The following is a 25,499-nucleotide window of genomic DNA, read 5'->3' as shown; positions in this document are numbered from 1 at the left end:
TGAACTGCACCCTAGGGTTCTGATAGAGGTAGCATTAGAGATTGTGGTGGCATTAGAAATGATCTTTCAAAAATCATTGGACTCTGGCATGGTGCCAGAGGACTGGAAAATTGCAAATGTCACTCTACTCTTTAAGAAAAGAAGAAGGCAGCAGAAAGGAAATTATAGACCAGTTAGCCTGAGCTCAGTGGTTGGGAAGATGTTAAAGTCAATTGTTAAGGAAGAACCTGTTGGAATTCTTTGAGGAGATTACAAGTAGGATAGATAAAGGGGATGTAGTGGATGTTGTTTATTTGGATTTTCAGAAGGCCTTTGACAAGGTGCCACACATGAGGCTGCTTACCAAGTTAAGAGCCCATGGTATTACAGGAAAGTTACTAACATGGTTAGAGCATTGGCTGATTGGTAGGAGGCAGCGAGTGGGAATAAAAGGATCCTTTTCTGGTTGGCTGCCAGTGACTAGTGGTGTTCTGCAGGGGTCAGTGTTGGGACCACTTCTTTTTTTGCTGTGTATAAATGATTTAAATGATGAAATAGATGGCTTTGTTGCCAAGTTTGCAGATGATACGAAGATTGGTGGAGGGGCAGGTAGTGTTGAGGAAACAGGTAGGATGCAGAAGGACTTAGACAGATTAGGAGAATGGGCAAAGAAGTGGCAAAGGAAATACAATGTTGGAGAATGCATGGTCATGCACTTTGGTAGTAGAAATAAATGTACAGACTATTTTCTAAACCAAAAATCCAAAAATCTGAGATGCAAGGGGACTTGGGAGCCCTTGTGCAGACACTCTAAAGGTTAACTTGCAGGTTGAGTCAGTGGTGAGGAAGGCAAATACAATGTTAGCATTTATTTCAAGAGGTCTAGAATACAAGAGCAAGGATGTGATGCTGGGGCTTTATACGGCATTGGTGAGGCCTCACTTTGAATATTGTGAACAGTTTTGGGCTCCTCATCTTAGAAAAGATGTTCTGGAATTGGAGAGGGTCCAGAGGAGATTCACAAGGGTGATTCCAGGAATGAAAGGGTTATCATACAAAGAACGTTTGATGGCTCTGGGTCTGTACTCACTGGAATTCAGAAGGATGAGGGGGGATCTCATTGAAACCTTTCGAATGTTGAAATGACTAGACAGAGTGGATGTGGAAAGGATGTTTCCCATGGTGGGAGAGTCTAGGACAAGAGTGCACAGCCTCAGGATAGACAGGTGCCCTTTCAAAACAGAGATGCGGAGGAATTTCTTTAGCCAAAGGGTGGTGAATTTTTGGAATTTGTTGCCACGCGCATTTGTGGAGGCCAGGTCATTGGGTGTATTTAAGGAAGAGATTGATAGGTTCTTGATTGGACATGGCATCAAAGGTTACTGGAGAAGGCTGGGAACTGGAGTTGAGAAGGAGAAGGAAAAAGGATCAGCCATGATTGAATGGCGAAGCAGACTTGATGGGCCAGATGGCCTAATTCTGTTCCTATGTCTTATGGTCTTACATTAAGTTGTGTTTGGGGTGGGATGTAGTAAACAACACTCCAGTTGCTGTATGTCATGTAAATACCATTACAAAGAAAGCACAGCAGTGCGTACTCTTTCTTAGAAGTTGGCAAAGATTCGGCATGTCATCTAAAACTTTGACAAACTTCTATATATGTGTGGTGGGAGTGTATTGACTGGTTGCCTCATGGCCTGGTATGGAAACACCAATGCCCTTGTACACAAAAGCCTACAAATAGTAGTGGATATGACCCAGTCCATCACGGGGAAAGGCCTCCCCACCATTGAGCACATCTACATGGAGCGCTGTCGCAGAAAAGCTGATCCATCATCAAGGACCCCCACCATCCAGGCAATAATCTCTTCTCACTGCTGCCATCAGGAAGAAGAAACAGGAGCATCAGGACCCACACCACCAGGTTCAGGAACAGTTATTACTCCTTAACCATCAGACTCTTGAACCAGGGGGGATAACTTAACTCGACTTTACTTGCCCCATCCCTAAGCTGTTCCCACAACCTCTGGGCTCACTTTCAAGGTCTTTTCATCTCATGTTCTCGATATTTATTGCTTATTTACTTGTTATTATTAGTACTATTATTTCTCTTTTTCTTTGTATATTTACACAGTACGTTGTCTTTTACACATTGGTTGTTTGTCCGTCATATTGGGTGCAGTCTTTCATGGATTCTATTGCGTTTCTTGGATTTGTTTATTTATTGAATAGGCCCTTCTGGCCCTTCAAGCCTCGCAGGCCAACAACCCCTGATTTCTTCCTAGCCTAATCACAGGTCAATTTACAATGACCAATTAACCTACCAACCGGTACATCTTCGGACTGTGGGAGGAAACCCACGCGGTCATGGGGAATAACTACAAACTCTAGACAGGCAGCGGTGGGAATTGAACCCAGGTCATTGGTACTGTAAAGCATTGTGCTAACCACTGCGCTACCCCCGCAAGAAAATGAATCTCAAGGTTGTATATGATGACATATATGTACTTCAATAATAGATTTACACTGGACTTTGATCTTTGATATCAACCCTGCTCAATAGTCTGAGCAGCAAATTGTCATGTTCTTGTGACTGGCATGTACTTGTGTTTTTGGATGTTCTTGGAAGACTGGCTTGCACTCATCTATGATACTGGAACATCAAACAATTCAATTCTCAGCTCATCATTGTGTTTGTCTCTGTACCTCACAGGACAACATTCAAGAAAAGCTTTGCTCCGCAATACACCTTTTAAGTAAAAGCTTCTTATGTGTACTAAGTGCATTCTTCATTTAAGAAAAATATATTTGGAATATAGGTGTTTTTTTTTTAAATCCTGTACTCTTTCCTTTCCAAGAGCTGTCTCTTCTCTTTAAATCTTGCTGCTGTACTGTGTAATTTAATACTTAGCAGATAATGCATTGCAACCATGCACAATAAAATGTCCGTACATGATGGAAATGAGTTCAGGGATTTCTGTAGTTCTTCAGTGAATGGCTGCCTAAGTGTTACTTTAGCATAAGCACTCTGAGACTGCGGTAATGTTTCCTTCAGCCTTATGTGAAGTGTTTGGACAAAGAGCACTCACAAAGAAATCCTAAAAAGGTAATTGGAGGTTATGTGCCTTTTATTCCTGCTTCTGTAGTTTCACAAGAAAAGCATTAATTTATTCCTGATGGGACTGGTGTTAAATGTGATTGACTGATCCCAAATGACTTATTTTTTCAGATTAAGAACCCACAGAGTTCTGCTGATGTTTAATTTATGATCATTTAAATCCTAAATTCTTCAAGAACTGTTAATGGAAAACAGTTCTAAGTTATGAAAAAGTTCATCACAATTTTGGATTAGTCCAATGTGTTAGGTGTACAAGTTTTGTAAGTGGGTATTGTATGATAGTGTTAATACATTTTTCTTTGATCTGTTCACTGATGTTTGTACATGATTCTCTTACATTTTAACATTATGTTGGACCCTGTCTGTGGGTTCTCTTGCATGATTTTGACATGCTGGATCCACTTTGAAAAAGGAATCTTTCATGCTAGTGCATAGTTAATATATATTGTGAATTATTTTGTTTGTAACAAAAGACACTAAAACTCTTTTCAGAAACAACAGACTCAATTAGTGCATTTTTAAAGTAGCTTCTGAAAGAACTGAGCACCCGAGTTATCGGAAAATTTGTCAGTCAAATAAATTGTGAGGAATTGATTGGTAAGTCATGATTTCAAAATGTGTTGATAAAGACCTCCCTTTGGAGGGAGAAGACAGAATGAGTATGTAATTGGCAAGTAATTTTCCACATAAATGTGATTTAATAAGTTTTGGTTTTTAAAAGTGGTCATTCATTACCCCATATTGATTTGTACTTCTCAGGCAAAGAAGCGGTGGTTTAGAGAGAAAGAAAGTAGAGGTGCAGGTTAATGATGTGATTAAAAATGTGAACCACGCACATAAGGTGTTATTTCTGGATGAATCAGAAATTGAAAACAAGTGTATCAAATGGTGTTTAGATCACACATAAAAGTGTTGTGTATATTTCTGGTTGCTGCATGTATAGACAGGATATAGTGGTAATGGAGAGTGTGTAGAAAATAATTATGAAGTTGATACCAGAAATATGAATTTCTGACCATCATGAACCATGCAGTGTGTTATTTTTCACCCCCCCCACCCCCCGAGTGGCGATCTAAGGAGATCTTCAAAATTAACATAAGTTTGAATTACAGCTCAGCATTAAGGTTCCTCCATCAGCTGCAGCTTTTTGTGATGTTGTGATCTCTGGCCTTGATCCAGTCATGTGGGGTACAGGTAAAACATGGACTCCATTGCTATGGTTACCCAACTCACTCATCCACCAAGCCAAGTTCTCTTTCTTCCACCACAGCCATATCTTCCACTGTTCTGTGGCTGCCATGGGTGAGTACTTTGAACTTTACTGCCCTTCTGAATGGCTCTCTAGGCAACCCCTGACATCTTGACTGGAACGTCACAGTGACACTGTGTGTACAAGCACACTTGTGTGTGCAAGTTTCACAATTTTTGCCCATTTTCACCAAGATGGTGAGGGATCTGTTTGGTTATCTTTGCTCTACACCTCACATATTTACAGCACCAACACAGTGAATTCCAGTGTCTAGGGATGCAATACTGTTTGCCAACACAGTTTGGTTTATTGCTGTTACACACACCAACATGCAGTGAAAAGCTTACCTTGCATACTGTTCATACAGATCAAATCAATATAATTGAACTAAAATGAGGTAAAACAATAACAATGCAGAATAAAGTGTAAAAGCTATTGAAAGAGTGCAGAGCAGGTAAATGATAAAAGGCAAAATCATAACGAGCTAGATTGGAGGCCAAGAGTCCATCTTAGAGGTTCATCCAAGAGTCTGATAACAGTGGGATAGAAGCTGTCCTTGAATCTGGTGCTACGAGCTTTCAGACTTTTGTATCTTCTGGCCAATGGGAGAGGGGAGAAGAGAGAATGTCCAGAGTAGGAGGGGTCTTTGATTATGCTGACTGCTTTACTGAAGCAGTGAGAAGCCTAGTCAGAGTCTATAGAGGGGAGGCTGGTTCCTGTGATGTTATGCATGACTGAGTGAATCCTGTCTTCAATTCATTAAATGACATTCTGCAACTCCCTCATATTCCCTGATAAATCACTCTTCTTTTAAAGCCTTCGACCAACATATAAAATGCATCCTGTCAACAGTAGTGCGTGGATCATTTTCAAATATCTTTGATGTAATGAAACTCCTTTCAGCATAGCTTTTTGCAGGGATTCTCGGTCCTTGAATAGACCTCATTGGCTATCCTCAGCAGGGCTCTTATGGTGGAGATGGTGGATCTTTTGGTTCCTTTCCCATCCTCAGTGCAGTGGGCCTTCCTTCTGGCATCAGGATTTGGGATGTCCCCTTAATGTAAGGGTGCTCTGCCCCTCACCTGCAGCCTTAGTTTCCTTTATGGCAGTCTCTTAACTGCAGTGTGCCTACCATGTGGAGTGTGTCTTTAAAGGGTGATGACCATCTTCCTTGATTCTTCATTGTAAACTGTGTACACTAGTGTGATTCTGGTGGGGTTTCCGGTCTTGTATTAGTGACTGCTTCTGGGTGAAACCTGTACTAATACTAGATTTTGGCCAATTCAATGGTTTTGTTTCAGGTGATCTGATTGGAGAATCATGTCAAACCATCATGTTTTAGTACAGTAAGAGTAGGAGGAATCCAGTGTCACAGCAGTAGAGTTCAGTGTGTATTTAAACAAATGCTCTATCATATATTGATGTTTGCAACATTCTAGTAAGAAAAGTGGCCACAAACCCACCTCCCCGCCTTGGCTGATATCACTTCCCACCTCGGTCTGTACCTTCTCACTAGTCCCACTTCATCCCCCGTTCAGCCAGCAAAATCTTGCAATGCCCCATCACATCCCACAGCTTTACTGTGCCAGCCAGTGGATTTTGCTACTCGTTGTTGCTGCCCTGAACCTTTGCTAAATCCTGATACAGGCATTAGAAAGAGTCAAGCACCCTGAAGTGTTAAACGATCTTTTCAATTGCCCTTTAAATTTGTTCATCGTCTTTCAAAGGCTACCTATAAAACCTGCACATAGTTACCCAGCAAGTACTGACCGTGATCAGTAACGCTTCTGCACTTGTAGCTCATTATCTATGCTGGCCAAAGGCCTGCTTAAGTTTTAAAAAAATATTCTCAGCAGATTTGCTCTGAGGGATTTGAGACTGAAGTCAGCTGTCTTAAACATGAAATCGTGATATATAAGAGTGGAGGCATAACAGAGCGTGCAACTGGTAAAGCTGTGGTCTCACTGCTCCAGTGATTCAGGTTCAGTCTTGACCTCTGTGTGGAGTGTGTATGTTCCTCCTGTGGCTGTGCGGAGGGTGGGCTATCGGGGATGAGCGGACTTAGGGTTTGTTGGCTGTAGTTGCCAGTCATATGTATTTGAAGGAAGGAATGGTGAAGCAGTGTGATCAGGTGTTGGAAGTGGGGGCTGGTTGGGAAAGGGTCACTGACCAGGTGATGGGGATGAAGGACTGCTGTGCAGCAAGGGTGTAGGGGTGAACGTAGAACAATACAGTGCAGAACAGGCCCTTCAGCCCACAATGTTGTGCCAACCTCTTAACCTACTCCAAGAATAATCTAACGTTGCCCTCCCACATAGCCTGCCATTTCTCTTTCATTCATGTACCTATTAAAGAGTTTCTTAAATGCTTCTAATGTGTCGGCCTCTGCCACCACCCCTGGTGGTGCATTCCATGCACCCACCACTCTTTTTATAAAATAACCTACCTCTGACATACCACCATACTTTCTTCCAGTCACCTTAAAATTATGCCCTCTCACATTACCCTTTTTCCCCTACCCCCACTAATTTTCCCCATGACATATTTACCTCACACTCCCATCCCACCTGCATTAAGGATAGTTTACACTAGCCAGTTAACTACCTTCCTGTCATGCCTTTGTGATGAGGCAGAAAAACAGAGCACCCAGAAGAGACCCATGTGGTCACAGGGAGAACATGAAAACCCCAGACAGTCAGCACCCAAGGTCAGGATCGAACCTGCACCTCTGGTGCCGTGTGGCAATGGCTCTGCAATGGGTAATTAAGACTAGCCAATGCATCACTGGCACCAGTCTACCCACCATCAAGAAAAGATGTATACAGAAAGGTGCCAGAAAAAAGCCAACAATATCATGAAGAATCCCACCCTCCCTGTTTATGGACTGTTTGTCCCACCCCCATCAGGGAAGAGGCTATACAGCATCCACACCAGAACCACCAGACTTAAAACCAGTTGCTTCCCCCAAGTATCCAAGTATTCCATTAATCCAACCCACCACTACATACATATCACCTAGCAACACTCTATGTACAGTATATAACTGTTGTACATTAGGTTTTATAAGATTGTTTTTATATTTATTTTTTTTTTATTGAGTTTTTCGTGCTTATTGTGTTTTTATGCTGCATTGGATCCCGAGTATAATCAATTCATTCTCTTTTACAGTCGTGCACTGAAGAATAATAATAATCTTAAATCTGAAGCTTGAATATTATGGCACCATGCTAATCGTAAATTTAAAAGCACAGTGAAGAGTCTAACCATGGCAGTGGTGGGATTCAAACCCACACTCCCTCAGGGACTGGAAGCTAAACCCAGTGCTTGGCCTCACTTCCGGTTGTGGTATGGGGAATTTGAGGAAGAACCTAGGTCCTGCTCATGCAGCTCCCCTTTAAGTCACACTGCAGCAATCTTCAAGATGTTGTGAATGGCTTGGTGTATGTGTGAATGAGTGTTGCAGAGACCCATTGCACATCTTTGCATATCATTGTCCATGTTGCCCATGTGGAAAGTGTGCATTTTGTGCAATTTGCTGTAAATCACCAATTTTCCCTTGTTTTTCTTTAATTGAGATCCAACCGTATAGAGCACAGAACATTGTCCATTTCCCACCCAGTTATGTTTTAATTGTGACCTTGAGAAGCAATCTCATCAAAATATAGAGAGCAGTTAAATGTTTTTTTTTAATGTTTTGACAGGTTGCAGGGAACAGAGTGTTTGAGCAAAAAAAAAGGTGCTGGAAATGGTCAAAAAGCCAGAAGCATCTTTTGGAAGACTAATTTTTCAAGTCAATAACCTTCTGAGCTGTTATTTTGACAATTATGTTTGAGGGTTCCCAACACTGGTTGGACATGTTTCTGGATTTTATCATGTGACCTCTCGCCAGCGAGCACTCAACCCTCTCACCGGTGTTTACTCAACAAAGCTTAAGTAAAGCATCACCTTCTAACATGAATTGGAGGCAGAAGAGATTTTTGTAACTTGATTGGCTAATACCAATTTCTTTCATGCAGTTTTTTTTCCCTTGCCTCCAATATTTCCATAACTATTAGGAGAACAAAATTGCAAGGTTAACCCGAGCACAATAACCCTAGAAAAACCCTTTTTATTTGTTTCTTGCTGGTCACTTGCCACAGTGCACAGGAGGTGTTGGTGACCCTCGATGCATCATTGCACCAAGCCTTACCACATTTAACAGCCACTTAAGCAAGGTCAGACCTACAATAACAAAAGCCTGGCAAATATGTTGAAAACCAGTGGTGATGTTCAAATTTAAACATTAATTCATCACTTAGTTTCACTCTGTTTACCGTTATTTTATCTTGAAGGATCATGACCTTCAGATTTGATCCCATTTAAGGAGATGCTGGAAATGTATTATACACAAGTTTACTTAGTGGTGTTTTCATTTTGACTGTAAGATATGCAGTGTGGTAAATAAGAAATGCTTTCTGTGTGCAGGTTCTCATTTGCATAAGGATGTATCTAACTTTTTTCTTGCACTTATTAATGCTTTATTAAAACAACAAAAATAAATGGCATGATTAATTTTTTTGATTTTTATGTCTGCAATAGGAAATGTACCCATCACCTATCTTGCAAAATATATCATGGAACAGGATTGCAATTGTTTGTGTCTCTGCACCTTTATCTTTGTTTGTGTGTCCCCTGTACTACTGAGCAACTTTAGAAATTCCTTGGGAAGTTTTGCATTCTTTCTTGCCCTGTCATTAGAGGGCTTCATTGGTGCACAGGAATGTGAAATCTGAATTCAAGCAATTACATGCAAAATCTTCCAAACTCACTGGAAGTTCAAGTAAACCAATATGAGTGATTGCTCCCAGGCAAACATACCCACTACTGAGACCCTAACAATTAGTTGGCCACATTGGGAAAGCTTTGTCACTTGTATGTCTGGCACTTGCCTCCAAAACTAGACTATTCGGAACTCTGTCAGAGGAATAGATTATCAGGCAGACAGTAGAAATTATTCAAGGGTCTGCTCAAGACTTGTTTTAAAAAAAAATGTAAGCTCCCCATTGACTCCTGGGAACCTATGACCCATAGCCACACAAAGTACAGAAGGTGCAATGGGAATTGTACTGAGAACTGGCACTGGAACCAGGCAGAGACCCATTTAAGTTGTAGAAGGTCCACACCACCTCAAACTACCCTTCTGTCCTCTCTACCAGGCACTATCTGCCTTTTCTGTGGAAGAGTTTGTGGTTTCTACATGGCTTCATTAGCCATTTCTTAAAACCCGGATGAAAGCAGGTCATCTTCAATCCTGAGACACTAAATAAATGACAACATTTTCCCATTGTGGTCATTCAGTGGAGAGCTTATGTGAGGAAGTTTGACTATCTTATTTATATCCTTCCTTGTGTTTTTATGATGCTGATATTTAAATCTCAAAGTTTGTGTTATAATGTTTCCATTGTAACGGAGGTCATCCAATTGCTTTAACTTGAATGGGTGAGAGACCTGTTTCCTAGCCAGATGTTAGATGCACTTCCACTACCATCTCTTCCAGTTGCTGCCTTAGCATCCATCAGAATGGACTCCTGAGCCCCTGGGGAAATGGAATCTCTCTCCTCCACTTGAACTTTCCAACCTAGACTTCTAGACTGTAAATCTTGGGTCCAGCTGATTACGTAGGACAGTCTCTTTTCAATCTTGGTAGTCTTTTGAAAGCTCTCTCACTGTCTCCACTAGAGAGGAAGCTTCTTTGAATTAATTTGTTGCATGCTGGCTTTAAGAAGCTCTAAGCATTCATGACAGTGCGATGCCTCTTGCCCTATTTTGATCCATGGATTTATTCTGCATAATTTGGGTGGTTGCTTTTGTTTCCTTATGGGGTATCAGTTGAGTTTTGAATGCAGCTTATCTGATGCCATGCGCCTGTGATGCTACTTCAAATAAGATTTTCATTGCAACTGTACGTACATGTACTTGTGCATATGACAATAAACTTGCCTTTGTTACTAGGCTGTGGTCCGAATAATGAATGGAATTAATTCAGCATTTGCCAACTACTGCTGGAGGGCCATACTCATAGGGGTTCTTGGTCCTGCTGCCAGGTCTGCCATGAATTTCCATCATCAGTGGATATGCAGGGCAATTTTATGCCCTTCATTTCCACATTATTAGATGCACAATGGATTGACTGCCAGAAAACGAACTGACCAGCAACTCTTCCAGTTATTGTGGTTGCAATATTCAACACTTTGTTTATCCCCTTGCATAGATGCTGCCTGTCTTGCTGAGTTCCCCCAGCATTTTGTGTGTGTTGCAGAGGATTTACTTGAGTTTTTCTCCATCATTATAAATGATACTTTTATATCTAAATCTGACCAAATCTCTCTCTGGTGGTTTTATTGTTACTGGAATATTTTAAATACAGTGGATTTTGGTTAATCAGGAAAGCAACTTACTTGTTCAGCTCTTAAAAAACAAAAACTAATTGAAAAAAATAGCTGGGATTCCCTTTGTTTAATTGGGACACTATGCTGCTTAATTGGTGCAGGAGAATGTTGCTGACCAGTTTCCAACTAGCATCAGATGCGTGAACTTGTGTAGCCGTTATACACTATGCCACACTTACAGCAACCAGTTTTTTAAAAGTGTCAGTTGCCTGCACTTGTGTTGAAAAAGCAGTGATTTTTGTCTCTGATAGTTGGCTAGAAATAAGCAGTAAGACAATTCAGAACTGTTTTGCTCATTGTAGTTTCAAGTATTTATAGTTGGAGATGCCAGAAATGGCTGCAAGTGAAAATGAAATGATTTCACTACTTCAGCAAGTTAGGAACTGTGAAGAACTTGAAGGTAACAACAACATCTTGAATGTTACATTGAAAATGAAGATTTGGAGGATGCATTGTATGAAGACAGACCATTATCTGCACTGTGTCTGTGCTGATTTTGTTCATCTACAGTCAACCAAAAGGAAGTGGTTGCGTACAGGTACACTGGATGAATTGCTCTATTAATAACAATTAGGAACGAATATGTTATTTTGTTGTACTTTAGTAGTACAACAAAAAGCTGTCAGTAGTGCCATCTTTCAAATATCTGGGGAGCATTCTCTCTGAGGATAGCGGCATTGACAACGACATCCAGAGCCGCATTAAACAGGCATCAGCTGCCTTTGGGAGACTTTGGCGTAGAGTCTTTCAGAACAGGAGCCTTTGTCCCTCCACAAAGGTCGCTGTATACCAAGCGGTCTGTGTCACCACCCTCCTTTACAGCTGTGAAGCTTGAGTAACCTACAGCCGTCACATCAAGTCCATGGAGCGCTTCCACATAAGCTGCCTCCAGCGCATCCTGGGAATTACCTGACGTGAGCGGGTGCCTCACACTGAAATACTTGTAAAGACCAACTGCAGGAGTATTGAGGCCATGATCACCCAGTGTCAGCTGCAGTGGCTGGGGCACGTGATAAGGATGCCCCCATGTCGGCTACCCTACAGAGTGTTATACAGCCAGCTACATCGTGGTCGACGCTCAGCTGGAGGGCCGAAGAAGCGCTTTAAGGATCAGATGAAGAATGCTTTAAGGAAGTGCAAGATCAGACCCGAGGACGTGGAGGAGGTTGCTGCTGACCGTACCACGTGGCAACAGCTGTGTAGGGATGGGATTCGTATTCTGGAGATGGAAAGAACAACCAGAAGACAGCAGAAGAGAGCCAGGAGAAATGCAGCCATGGTTGCCACCACTACCACATATACATGTCCCACCTGCAATAGAGCTTGTGGGTCCAGGTTAGGACTGTATAGTCATCAAAGATCTCACCGTTAAAGGAGTGGATGTCGTTATTGGATTTCGATAGACAACCGAAGAGAAGAGTAGTATTGGTAGTGTTCTTATTCATTCTGTATTTCATTTAAATACAAAATTTATTACTCAGTTAAACAGTAGTTTGTCTTTTTAACTATTTCCATGAAGCTTTTGCTAATTGAAGCAACTGCTTAATTGGGCCAAAATATACTGGTCCCAATGTGTCCCAATTAACCGGAATCCACTTTATTTTAAATTGGTTTGATATCAGTATTGTACTACAAATTCTGTCACTAATCTGATAAAAGTAGATCAGAGCAGGACAGGAATCCAGAAAATTGTTTTTTTTTTCATTTTTACCATAAGTGTCTTTCTCTATAAAGAAGAATTTAAACTAAAGAAAAAGATATGTTGACAAACTAGGTGGCAAAATAAACCTGTGAAAAGTGTATGTGATAGGAAGAAGTATTAATAGATAAAAATATATGTTCTGTGTCAGGATATTTGCAGTTCAATTGTTCTGCAATGTACAGGATAAATTAGCACCACATCAGAGCCATTAAACTCCTCCCATGAGCTGATGCTATTGATTGACTTCATCCTGTTTACATTTTTAAGTCTTTCACACTAAGTGCTGGAGGAACTCAGCATGTCAGGCAGCATCTATTGAAGGGAATAAACAGTTGGTGTTTTGTGACCCAAAACAAGGACAATTTATTCCCCTCCATAGACTCTGCCTGACTTGCTGAGTTCCTCCAGCACTTTGTGTGTGTTGCTCAAGACTTCCAGCATCTGCAGAATCTCTTGGTGTTTTAGGTCTCTTACACGTAGGGGTAGTAAGCAGTTACTGTTGGAATTTGACTTTGATTATTTAGGTTTACAAGAAAAATGAAATCACACCTGAGAAAGAAAGTAAATGGAAAGAAGTTTACCTCCCTGAAAACAATGAATTGTAGAGAGGAGGAAAGATATTTGAAACACAAATTTGCTTCCATTCTATTCCCCCATCTGGCAGAAATGGGAAGACAATTATGGAATAGTTAAAGTTTAAAACAAGGCTTATCAAATCTTTAGTAAATTAAAAGCAATCCAGCTAAATCTACACCTGTTCCTTCCCTGCTTCATAACCCCGCACCTTCTTTAGGTTCTGATATTTATTCAGCTCCCTTTTGAATGCTTTTATTTGCCTCAGCTGCTCCGATGATCTCTCTGCCATTGGGGCAGTCTTGTGTATGTACTGTATTCTATACATTATTTTAAATAGTTCTGTCAGATCTCTTTTCTGCCTCCTCTGTTTTCAGAACAAACTCTAACTTTTCCAGTCTAAATACATAACTCAAGTCTGGCTGGAATTATTGTGATAAAACAGTATGTTTTGTCTCTTCAATCTCACTTCATAATCAGTTTGTAAATCAAAATTGCTTAACCCAGAACACTTGACACAATTTACTGGCTGATCTGACAGTCCCAATACAAAACCAAATTAAAACAGCAATATTCCCTTGTGAGCTCTGGAAAGCATTTTTGCTCCCGAAGTCCCACAGAGATGGACATTGGAGGGTTTGCCACCCCAGGTTTACCAGTCAGACTAAATCATTGTTGCTTGTGTTGTATGCAGAATAAGCCCTGTAACTGTCTGCAGAACAGGCAGATAACTAAAAGTGATTCATTTCACATGAATTATCAGAGAGGTGTGATAAGGTGCTTATATAAATGCAAATGAAACTATTTAATTCACTCCCTGCTGAATTCCCACATTATACCCAGATTACATAAAAGAACCAATTTCATTGCTGTGGAAATGACACCATTTACACCATGGGGGAAAATTTGGGAAGGAAGTTAATCTGCATCCATCTAGATTTTGCATGTGCACAGTGGGTAAGAAATTCCTCCTTGGTGAGGTGCTCTGTATGCACGATACCATGGATCAGAATTTCGGGATTGGAGCTCAAATAACTATATCACTCATTATTTCAATGCAACTTAATGACTTCATCGACTCAAGCACTCGTGCACAGTGTTGCAGTGTGAAAGCTATACATACCGCAAGAGCAAGAGGATAACCAGGGAAAAGGTAAGATCACTCAAGGATAAAGGGGGAACATTTACTTGCATGTGAAGGATGTTGGTAATATCCTCAATGAGTACTGTACATCAGTATTTACCAAGAAGGACATGGAGGATACGGAGATCAGTGCCGAGTCTATTGATATGTTAAGGCATTTTAAGGTAAAGAAGGAAGCAGTATTGGGCCTCCTAAAGAGCATTACGGTGGATAAGTGCCCAAGGCCTGATGGGATATACCCCAGGTTTTTGAGAGAGGCAAGTGAAGAGATTGCTGAGGTCTTAACCAATATTTTCATGTCCTCTCTAGCTACAGGTGAGGGATCAGAGGACTGGTGAACAGCTAATGTTGTTCCATCGTTCAAGAAGGGAACTAGGCATAATCCTGGAAACTATAGACTGTTGGATCTTACATCAGTCGTAGGGAAGTTGCTGGAGAGAATTCTTAGGATAGGATTTATGAGCATTTGGAAAACCTTGGCCTAATTAGGGAGCGCCAGCATGTACTTGTGTGGAGCAAGTCGTGTCTTACTAACTTGATCGATTTTTTTGATGAGGTGACAAGGATGATTGATGACGGTAGAGGGCTGTGGATGTTGTCTACAAGGGTTTTATTAAGGCATTTGACAAAGTCCTTCATGGGAGGCTCATCCAGAAGATTAAGATGCATGGGATCCATGGTGAATTGGTCATTTGGATTCAGAACTGAATTGCCAATTGAAGACAGAGGGTAGTGGTTGAAGGGACTTATTCGAGCTGGAAGTCTATGATTAGTGGTGTACCATAGGGATCTGTACTGGGACCTCTGTAGTTTATGACATATATAAATGACCTGGATGAAAAAGTAGATGGGTGGGTTGGTAAGTTTGCTGATGATATGAAGTTCGGTGATGCTGTGGAATAGCATAGATGACTGGCAAAGAATACAATGCGATATAGATCAGTTGTAGATGTGGACAGAGAAATGGCAGATAGGGTTTAACCCAGCCAAATGTGAAGTGTTGCACCTTGATAGGTCTAATGTGAAGAGACAGTACACTGTTAAGGGCAAGACCTTTAACAGTGTTGATGAGCAGAGGAATCTTGGGGTCCAAGTTCATAGTTCCCTGAAAGTGGCTACACTGGTTGATAATGTGGTTGAGAAGGCATCTGGCATACTTGTCTTTATTAGATGAGGCATTGCATTCAAAAGTCAGGAAGTAATGTTGCAGATTTATAAAACTCTAGATAGGCTACATCTGGAGTATTGCATACTGTTCTGGACACCTTATTATAGGAAGGACGTTGCGGCTTTGGAGAGAGTGCAGAAGAGGTTTACCAAGATGTTGCCTGGATTAGAGGGCATGTGCTATAATGAGAGGTTGGGCAAACCTGAATTTTCTCGGGAGTGGTGGAGGCTGAGGGGAGATCCCATCCAGTAAGGTGGCAGGGCGCTCGGATGCAGTGGCTTCTCAGGGCCTACCAAAGTGGTATTGTCTTTTTTAAAGGTATATTTTTAAGCATACAAGACCCTGCTGGACATTAAGAACTTAAAGTACTGCAGGTCTACCTCATCAATAAGTTGTTCACTGGCGGAGAAACTAAACGAGCTGGACTTGGTGCAGATCGTGCTGCTGTTTGCAAAAGTTATAGGAGCAGAAGTAGGCCATTTGGCCCATCGAGTCTGCTCTGCCATTCAATCCTGGCTGATCCAATTCTTCCAGTCATCCCCACTCCTCTGCCTTCTCCCCATACCCTTTGATGCCCTGGCTAATCAAGAACCTATCTATCTCTGCCTTAAATGCACCCAATGACTTGGCTTCCACAGCCGCTCATGGCAACAAATTCCACAGATTTACCACCCTTTGACTCCACATCTCTGAGATGTTTCTCCACATCTCAGCTCTAAAAGGATGTCCTTCAATCCTGAAGTTGTGCTCTCTTGTCCTAGAATCCCTTACCATGGGAAATAACTTTGCCATATCTAATCTGTTCAGGCCTTTTAACATTCACAATGTTTCTATGAGATTCTCCCTCATTCTCCTGAACTCCAGGGAATACAGCCCAAGAGCTGCCAGATGTTCCTCATATGGTAACCCTCTCATTCCTGCAATCATTCTTGTGAATTTTCTCTGAACCCTCTCCAATGTCAGTATATCCTTCCTAAAATAAGGAGCCCAAAATGGCACACAATACTGCAAGTGTGGTCTCACGAGTGCCTTACAGAGCATCAACATCACATCCCTGCTCTTATATTCTATACCTCTAGAAATGAATGCCAACATTGTATTAGCCTTCTTCACTACCGACTCAACCTGGAGAAATCCAAGAGATGGAAATATAAATGTAGAACCCCAAGAGATGGAAATATAAATGTCATAACCAATCAAATATTCAGGAGGTATTTAGGCACGTTTACATATTCAATGAGCTGAAAGCCAAATATAACCAGTAAATGTTGGAAGGGGCAGATCAATAGATGACTTATTGCCTCCCAGCCTTATGATGCTTCAGTAAAGATGTGCTAATTTTTCTAATTTCCTTCAAACCATAGAGTCATAGAGTAAAACAGAATAGAAACAGGCCTTCAGCCCAACTCATCCATGCTGACCAAAGTGTCCATCTAAACTAATCACATTTGCCTGCATTTGGCCTCTATCCCTCTAGATATTTCCTGTCCATGTATTTAGCCATATGTCTTATAACTATTGTTATTGCACCTGCCTCAGCTACTTTCTCTGGCAACTTATTTCGTATATCCACCATCTTCTGTGTGAAGAAGTTGCCTCCTCAGGTCCCTATCTATGCTAATCCCATTTGTCTGCATTTGGGCCATATCCTGCTAAGCCTTGTATCTATCTAAATGTCTTTAAATGGTGCAATTATACTTGTCTCTACCACTACCTTTGGCACCTTATTCCATATATTGAACACCTTCAATGAAAATCTTACCCCTCAGATCCCTTATCATGATCTTTTCCCCTATCATTTTAAACTTGTGCTCTCTAGTTTTAGACTCCTTGCTGTGGAGGAAAAGACTGTGACTTTCTACCCTATCTAGTCCCTTCCCTTGATGATTTTATAAACCTCTGTAAGGTCATTCCTTAGCTGCAGAGAATACAGTTCCAACCTATCCAATCTCTCCTTATAACTCAAGCCCACCAGTAGAGACAGCATTCCTGTGAATCTTCAGCTAAAGGGAGGAGCATGTTAGCCAAGATTACTGTTTCTGATTACTTATACGTATAGTAACTGCAAGTTGAATGAGGCTGGTCTTGGATTTGGTTATGCTATCTTAAATTTAACATCAAAACTCCCCTTGAAATCTCACATCCTAATTTTTATTTGGGGTATAGAATGATGGCTAGATTGATAGAGCATTAACCCTGACATAGAGGAGGAAGGGAATGATCAAGGAAAGAAAGCATTTGGCTTGTAAATGGAGGTAAACAGTAACAACATACACTATTTCATAAATGAAGCTTTGCCATAGTGTAGCTATAGATCTGTTCAGGTGAAGAAAAGCAATGAACTCAATATAATGTGCTAACTTTTGTGAGGAATCTTCAGTTTTGCTTCATTTATTTTAAGGGGTTTGTCAGGAAGATGTTTTAAATTCTCCCTCAAGCAGTTAGATGCTTGGACAAAATCTATCATGTAGCAGATTTTGAAAGGGCCAGACTTGATGAATCTACTATTTTGTTGTTCAGTTCTATGTTCTTTACCTCACAGATACAGACTAATGCTTTCCACCTGATCAATGCCAATGGAATAAATTGCCTTTTACTGCCTGCAGTTACCATCAGTTGCCTTCAGTATGATATTACTTATTTAAGGAAATTTAGCAGTAATGGCATATACTTTTAGATAATAATTTAGTCTGCTGGTCGATGATCACTTGGAATGCTAAGTGACCTAGCAAAAAGAAAGAAATTCAAGTTATTTGTTACATTAGTTGTTCTTAGTTTAAATTCAAAGAGTAGATTAATAGAGTCCTAGAACCCTACGGCACAGAAACAAGCCCTTGGGCCTATCTTGTCCATGCTGAGCTATTAATCTACCTAGTCCCATCAACCAGTACCCGGACCATAGACCTCCCATTGATGTACCAATCCAAATTTCTCTTTTAAGTGTTGAAATTGAACCCGCATCCACTACTTGTGCCAGCAACTTGTTCCACACTCTCACCATCCTCTGAGTGAAGTTCGCCTCATGGTCCCCTTAAACATTTCACCTTTCACCCTTAACCTATGACCTCTAGTTCTAGAATTTCCCAATGTCAGTGGAAAAAGCCTGCTTGCCTAAACTCTATCTATACCCCTCATAATTTTGTATACCTCCTTCAAATCTCCCCTCATTCTTCTATGCACTAGGGAATAAAGTTCGAACCATTTCAACCTTTCCCTATAACTCAGGTCCTCAAGTTCCGGCTACGTCCTTAAAATTTTCTCTGTACTCTTTCAACCTTATTTACATCTTTCCTGTAGGTACAGTAGATGACCAAATACTCCAATTTAGGCCTCACCAACGTCTTATACAATTTCAACATTAACATCCCAACTCCTGTACTCAGTTCTTTGATTTATCAAGGCCAATATGCCAAAAGCTTTAGGTATGACCCTATCTACCTGTGACGCCATTTTCAAGGAATTATCGACCTGTATTCTCAGATCCCTCTGTTGTACCACACTCTTCAGTGCCCTACCACTCACTATGGAAGTCCTACCCAGGTTTGTCCTCACAAAATGCAATACCTCACACTTTTTCAGCCTATTTTACGTTGCCTAATTCATCTTCTGAATTTATAGATGACTATTCTGCATGTTGGGAACATCACTTAGACTAGAGCTATCTGTTCATCTGATTCTTATATTTCTATTAAATGCCACAAATAGAGTCTGTGTAATTATATATTTTCTGTGACATGGTTGTGTCCATGATGTGAATGACATTCACTCCTGCCAAGTGCCACCCTCAGGGTGGAGGAGCAACACCTTATATTCTGTCTGGGTAGCCTTCAACCTCATGGCATGAATATCCATTTCTCCTTCCAGTTATTTTTCCCCCTCACACTCTCCTCTTCTTCAATTCCCCACTCTTGCCTCTTAACTTTTCTCACCTGCCTATCACCTCCTCCCTTCTCCTTCCCTTTCTGCTATGCTCCACTGTCCTCTCCTGTCAGATTCCTTCCTCTCCAGCCCTTTACCTTTCCCACCCACCTGGTTTCATCTGTCAATCTAGCTATCCCTCTTCCCCTCTCCGCACCTTTTTATTCTGGTGTTCTCCCCCTTCCTTTGCAGTCCTGAAGAAGTGTCTCAGCCAAGATGCTAACTATCTGTTCATTCCATGATTGCTGCCTGACCTGCTGAGTTCCTCCAGCATTTTGTGCATGGTGCTAGATTTGTTCACCGGCTTAATCTTGGTGAGACAATGCATGGAGTGAATGAGAAATTTTGTGATCAAGCTTCCAATTGCTTCTCTATTCCTGCCTTTTACTAGATCCTACTCAATACCTTAACACAATTTTCATCAGTGAACTAGGTTTTGGAAAAATAACAGGATTGGCTTAACTTTCCAACCAAAACTTCCTGAAGTGATTCCAAATTCCATTCCTTTGTGCTGTATCTCCTTGTGTGTCAACTCAATGTCATCTTTTAATCACAGGTTGAATTTCAAACCCTTCATACTACCTGCGAAGCAACAAATGCTAGAGGAACTCAGCAGGTCAGGCAGCATCTATGGAACGAATAAACAGTCGACATTAGGGTCTTGGCCCAAATCGTCAACTGTTTATTCACTTCCATAGATGTTGTCTGACCTGCTGAGTTCCTCCAGTATTTTCTATGTGTGTTGCTTTGGATTTCCAGAATCTGCAGACTTTCTCGTGTTTGGGTAATTAGTTAAAGATGTAATTCCATGGGTTTTCAGGTTGAGTACTGAGAAGCTCCTGAGATCCTCCTTTTAGTCTGGGAGTGCAAAAGGGACCAGAATAATTTAAACAAGCTGCACTTTGGGAAAATCTTGCCCCTAACTTAATACAGAGCCCTCATTGCCACTTGATACTTGGAGTACTACAGTAATGAACAAGCTACATAGAACAGGTGTTGAACTGAAGCCTGTATTTCTTCCTGTAGAGAAACAAATTAATGCATAGAAGTCTCAAGGGAAGCCTCTAACTTCACCAGCTTTTACATTATTGTCAACCAAACTAAACTGTACCTCTCAGGATGGAGCATTTGGTCATCTATGTTATCACAGACCCAACTGTCCCTATGCCTTCTGACCTACCCTCTCTTTTTGTCCCTCCTGCTTTGAACATGTATTTGGTCAGTATCCCTATCTTCATTGCGGTTAAGATAGTTCAATGTCTGTTGTCTCAGTGGGAGAATCTAGGACCATAGGCACAACCTCAGAATAGAAGGACATCCCTTTAGAACAAAGATGGAAGAATTTCTTTAGCTAGAGAGTGGTGAATCTGCAGAATTCATAGCCACAGATTGCTGTGGAGGTCAAGTCGTTAGGTATATTTAAGTTGGAGGTTGATAAGTTCTTAATTAGTAAGGGTGTCAAAGGTTATGGGGAAAAGGCAGAAAAATGGGGTTGAGAGGGAAAATAAATGAGCCATAATTGAATAGTAGAGCAGAATCGATGGGCCAAATAGCCTATTTCTGTGTCTATGACTTATGATCTTATGGTCTCCAGTGGCAGTATTTGTGGTGCCCCAGCACCACAGGGATGCTGGATATAACAATGCAGTTCCAGTTTATGTATCATCATACCATTCTAGAGGGATACTAAATCTGACTATGTTGCTGTTGGCCAATAAATCATAGGAGATTGAAGTACTGTGCTGTACTGTTCTAAATTTCACCTGGATCATGGTCACCAATATCTCCACTACCGGTCCTGTTGCATTATGTTGGATCACCTGCAGAGGTTGTGCCATTCAAATGATAGATAATAGTAGCTTAGTGATTAAGTTACTGGACTGGTATCCAGAGATCTGGATCAATGATATAGAAACAAGAGTTTAATTTAAGTCACACAGCTGGTGACTGTAAAACTATCTGGTTATTGTTACAAATCCTAGTGGTTCACTATACCCTTAAGGACATATGGTGTTTGAACTCAGATTTGTATTAAAACATAACACAGAGTTGGCACAATATTGGATCCAAACTGAGCAATCCATCTAAGAAGGGAATGGAATTTGGACTCACATCAGGAATTCTTGGCTGGCAAGTTGTGATTGGCAAGATTTGCTTTCTCACCAGTCCAGTCCATTAATATCACTGACTCTTAGCTTCCCTGAACCAAGAAGACATTTCTAGGATGGCCATCTGAGCACTGGTTGGCTTCCAAAGCCCATGTTCCAGGATTGACGGAGAAAATGAATTGTGTGGTAAGTCATCACATCACAACTGCGGTTCGTTTGCCTCCTATTGGATGCCAAATAATGGACAAAGCCCATGCTAGTGTTGGAAGAGGAGGGTATCAAGGACGTTACCAACCCTAACACTGTTGGATAGTTGTGCCCGCAAGTAAAAATAATCTACGTGCACAAGATTTCATGGAATCCAACCACGACCTTAAGTTAGGCTGTAAGGAGAGTGGTACCCTTCAGTCCCAAATACTGTAACTCTTTATGAGAGATGGCCAGAGGTACCACCCTTTGGAATACTTTGCAGTGTAGTGACTCTCAGTGCAGATGCATGTCTTTGTTAGAATTATGGGAGAACAAATTTCATGATCTTGAGCCAGATACCACACATGTTAGTTCCCAGATTGAATTCAAGAATCATTGTGCGGTGACATGAACTCTCAGTTAAGTATTGTAAGGTGGCACCCCAGCCTCACTGAGTTGTGTTGACACACACGATGCATTCATCAATTTGCTTGATAGGCTTAGGCCTAGAGTACTTTGTACAGAAAAATATTCTTTAAACCTTTCTTTGTTATTTGTACTTACATTCATTCTACTGTCCTGATCAGAAAGTCCTTGTTTAAAACTTTGCTGTGGATTTTTAGATTAGTGGACTCAGTGAAGTTTGGCTGTAGGTCTGTTGATGGTCAGACATGTCAATGTGTAGTCTGAGGAGCTGGCAGAAGTGGAAAGATTATTTTTCTTCCACTGTTTCCAAACCAGACAAGTGTGATGAAGATAGACACACATCCATTCTCAGTACGCCGGCTGTGCCTTCAGCAGGCTACATTTTCTGCCAAATACTTCAACCGTCTCGCTTGCTTGCTTTGCACCTGATCCCTACATTCCAACACTGCTCAGGATTGCACCATGTGAAGGCCAGAGATTATGACAATTTATTGCACATTCCAAGATGGTTTAAGAAACATATACTTTAACATAAAATATCAATATAAATGTGCATGAAAGTCAGGCACCTGGAAATAGAGATATTTCTGTCTTGTTTATGGCCGATAAAAGCTTAGTGCGTTCCTGAAATATTGACACCTGCCGCTAGTTTTTCATGTTACCTTATTCTCCAGGGTGAAAAAAACATTGAATGCTGCTTGAATGTTTTATCCATTCCAATTAAAGAGTAGAGTCTGTTTTTAGCATAATAGTGAAATCTCTAGGCATCATTGTAAAAGTCACTTTTCAATCCCGGCTTTCAAAGTATCAGTTCATAAAGTGTTATTTATCATAAGGCAGGTTCTCAGATTTGTATAAATCCCCTTTCCTAATGCCCACCTCACCTTGCAATAGAGAGATCTGTACCTTTGCTTCCCTACACAGTGAATTATGAATTTAAACATGAGGATTTCCAGATGGAAGCTGTGTGTTCCTCACAGAAGAGGAAACAGTTTGCCACTCATTCTGACTTATTTTCAAATGCCTTGCTATTGCACGCCATTCTGAAATGTTTCTTCAATGGAAAAAGGGTGCATTGAAGTCGAAGAAAAACTGACAAACAGTATCCATGAGAAAGGCATGAAGGAATTGTCTTCATCCTCTCTTATTATGCTTAGTTCCATCTCATGCAAATTTGTGTTCCAATTTTTTATGTTCTTTCAGCTTTTTCTCTCTGGGTGTTTGGGACTGGCTGAAGTCACAGTGGAATGCTCTTGATGTGGCTTGTTTTGGGATATAAAGGTCTGTAAGGAGTTTCTTGTTAGTTTGCTAGAAGAAGGAAACTCAACCACAGTATTCAGTTTCTGCATGAATACCATGAACGTAGTCCAGGCAGGCTAGAAATGGAGGCAAAATTTCACCGCTGTCTGCAAGACTTTAAATGTGAAGAATCTGGTATAGATCAGCTAGGAATTGTAGGGATGTTGGGAAGTATGCAACAAATCCTTTAACTTTTCCCTAAATGTCACTTTCTGAATCAAGAAAAAAATAATACTTAATGTAATTGACTGGCATTCATCCTAGACTGGGATATCAAGAGCAGAGGAATCTGATTTAGGAAATATGTTTAAGTTCTATCCTTTATTTCTATTGCTTTCAAATCATAGTTCTGAGGACAGGTTAAATTGTGTTTCTTTTTTTCTGTACTTTTGTAGCTTTCAAAAGTTATTGAACAGGTTGAAACTATAGTAGAAAATCCATCATTGCTCTTCACGTTCAATGCTGAGTCAGCATCCTAGGAGAATATCTGTAGTCAGCTGTGACTGATCCCAGACTGGTGTTGCGATGGAACTTGATGCCCAGATTAAATATTTTCAAGTCACATTATTCTACCCATGTCAACGAATAACCTGTTGGACATGACCTTCTAGATAGTAAACTTGCAGTTTCATCATGTTAAGATAAAATTGGTCCTCCTTTAAACAAATATCAGAGACTTTGAGCAGTAATTTTTCCTCCCACCACCTTGCATAATGAAAGATGTGTGAATTTATAATAAGAGATAATTGGAGAAAGCTGAAGTTTTTACTCGTTACAAGAATATTTTGTTGTGCCACAAGGCTTTTGCAACAATGTGCACAGCATACATTAAAAAGTGATGACTGAGTTTTTGGAAACAATTTTAAAATAATACAGAGATCTACTGAGAGAAAATGGGTTCAGAGTGAGGAGCACTGAATGAAGATTTTCCATTGAGAGTGGGGCATATTTCAAAACCTTTAAGTCTTTCATTGTTTCTTAGAAGCTATGAGATTTATTCCTTCCACCTGGACTTTCATTATAGACCCAAAGATCACATGGATCATTACCAACAGAATATATAGGCATCCGTTAGTCTCGTGAGACCATGGATTTGCATCTTGGAAGGTTTCCAGGGCGCAGGCCTGGGCAAAGTTGTATGGAAGACCGGCAGTTGCCCATGCTGCAAGTCTCCCCTCTCCACGCCACCAGTGTTGTCCAAGGGAAGGGCACTAGGGCCGATACAGCTTGGCACCGATGTTGTTGTACAGCAATGTGTGGTTACGTGCCTTGCTCAAGGACACAACACACTGCCTCAGCTGAGGCTCGAACTAGCGACCTTCAGGTCACTAGACCAACACCTTAACTACTTGGCCACGCGCCAACACTACCAACAGAGTAGTTTGGTGTTAAGCACCATGCAGCCACAACAAGCCCTTTAATCTATACATCACTCACTACTGAACCTTCTTATAGAATGTGGCTCCTAAGCTGAGTCTTGATGATATTCCTAATTGTTCTTTCCCTTATTCATTTCAGTGCCTTTGACCCACCAAACCATGCTCAGAAAAGTTACAGAAGCAGAATAGTTTTCAGTCCTGCAGATCTAAAACCAAGAAATATTTGTCACTGAATAATGCATGGTAATAAATAGATAATTTTTCATTTGACTAACATTCTCACAAAAAAGTGATGTGCAAGTTTAACTGCAGATCTTAGAGATTTAAACATCCCAGGTTGTGTGTTCTTTATTCAGACCTGAAACTTGTATGTGTTTACAGTAACAGTACTTTCAGATATTATGATTGTTCTATTACTCTATGCCACAAAAGCAAAGTTAGATCAGTTTAACCTAAAAGAAATCAGCTCTACTATCTACTCATGCTCTTTTTGCTGTTTTACATACTTCAATTTACAGTAGATCTTGTTTCATACCACAGTATCCTATTGCAAGTATTCTATATTACTTAAGTCCTTTCAGTTTAAAACCATTTATTTTCCCTTGCTTTGCTTTGCAAACTTTTTGGAGGCAAGCCCCATCTGACTAATGTGGCTTCTGCGTGTGTTTATTTTCTGCCAACCAGATGTCTGAAGATTCGCATGTTCACTTCACAGTCACAAGCCAGGCCAACTTTTGACAGCTTTTTTATATCTTAAACCAAACAGATTTATTTTGTTTTATTTTATTTCGGGATCTTGTATAAAATAGGTGCCATACA

General features: G+C 40.7%; 1 protein-coding gene across 4 annotated transcripts in view; it reads left to right on the top strand.

Moving 5' to 3' along the window:
• Positions 1 to 25,499, top strand: part of LOC134340256 (zinc finger matrin-type protein 3-like) — a 190,960-nt gene that overhangs the window by 66,865 nt on the left and 98,596 nt on the right. Inside the window, exon 1 of one of the 4 annotated variants that reach the window (XM_063037273.1) lies at positions 13,912 to 14,202. The exons of the other annotated variants lie outside the window; for them this stretch is intronic. The gene's annotated coding sequence lies outside the window, so the exon portion shown is untranslated. Of the gene's footprint in view, positions 1 to 13,911; positions 14,203 to 25,499 lie in introns of those variants that run through there. 4 annotated transcript variants of the gene reach the window in all.

This window comes from Mobula hypostoma, chromosome X1, assembly GCF_963921235.1.
Source record: "Mobula hypostoma chromosome X1, sMobHyp1.1, whole genome shotgun sequence".
NCBI lineage: Eukaryota > Metazoa > Chordata > Chondrichthyes > Myliobatiformes > Myliobatidae > Mobula > Mobula hypostoma.
The sequence above is the reverse complement of the archived record's forward strand: the minus strand, read 5'-3'. Positions and strand labels throughout refer to the sequence as shown.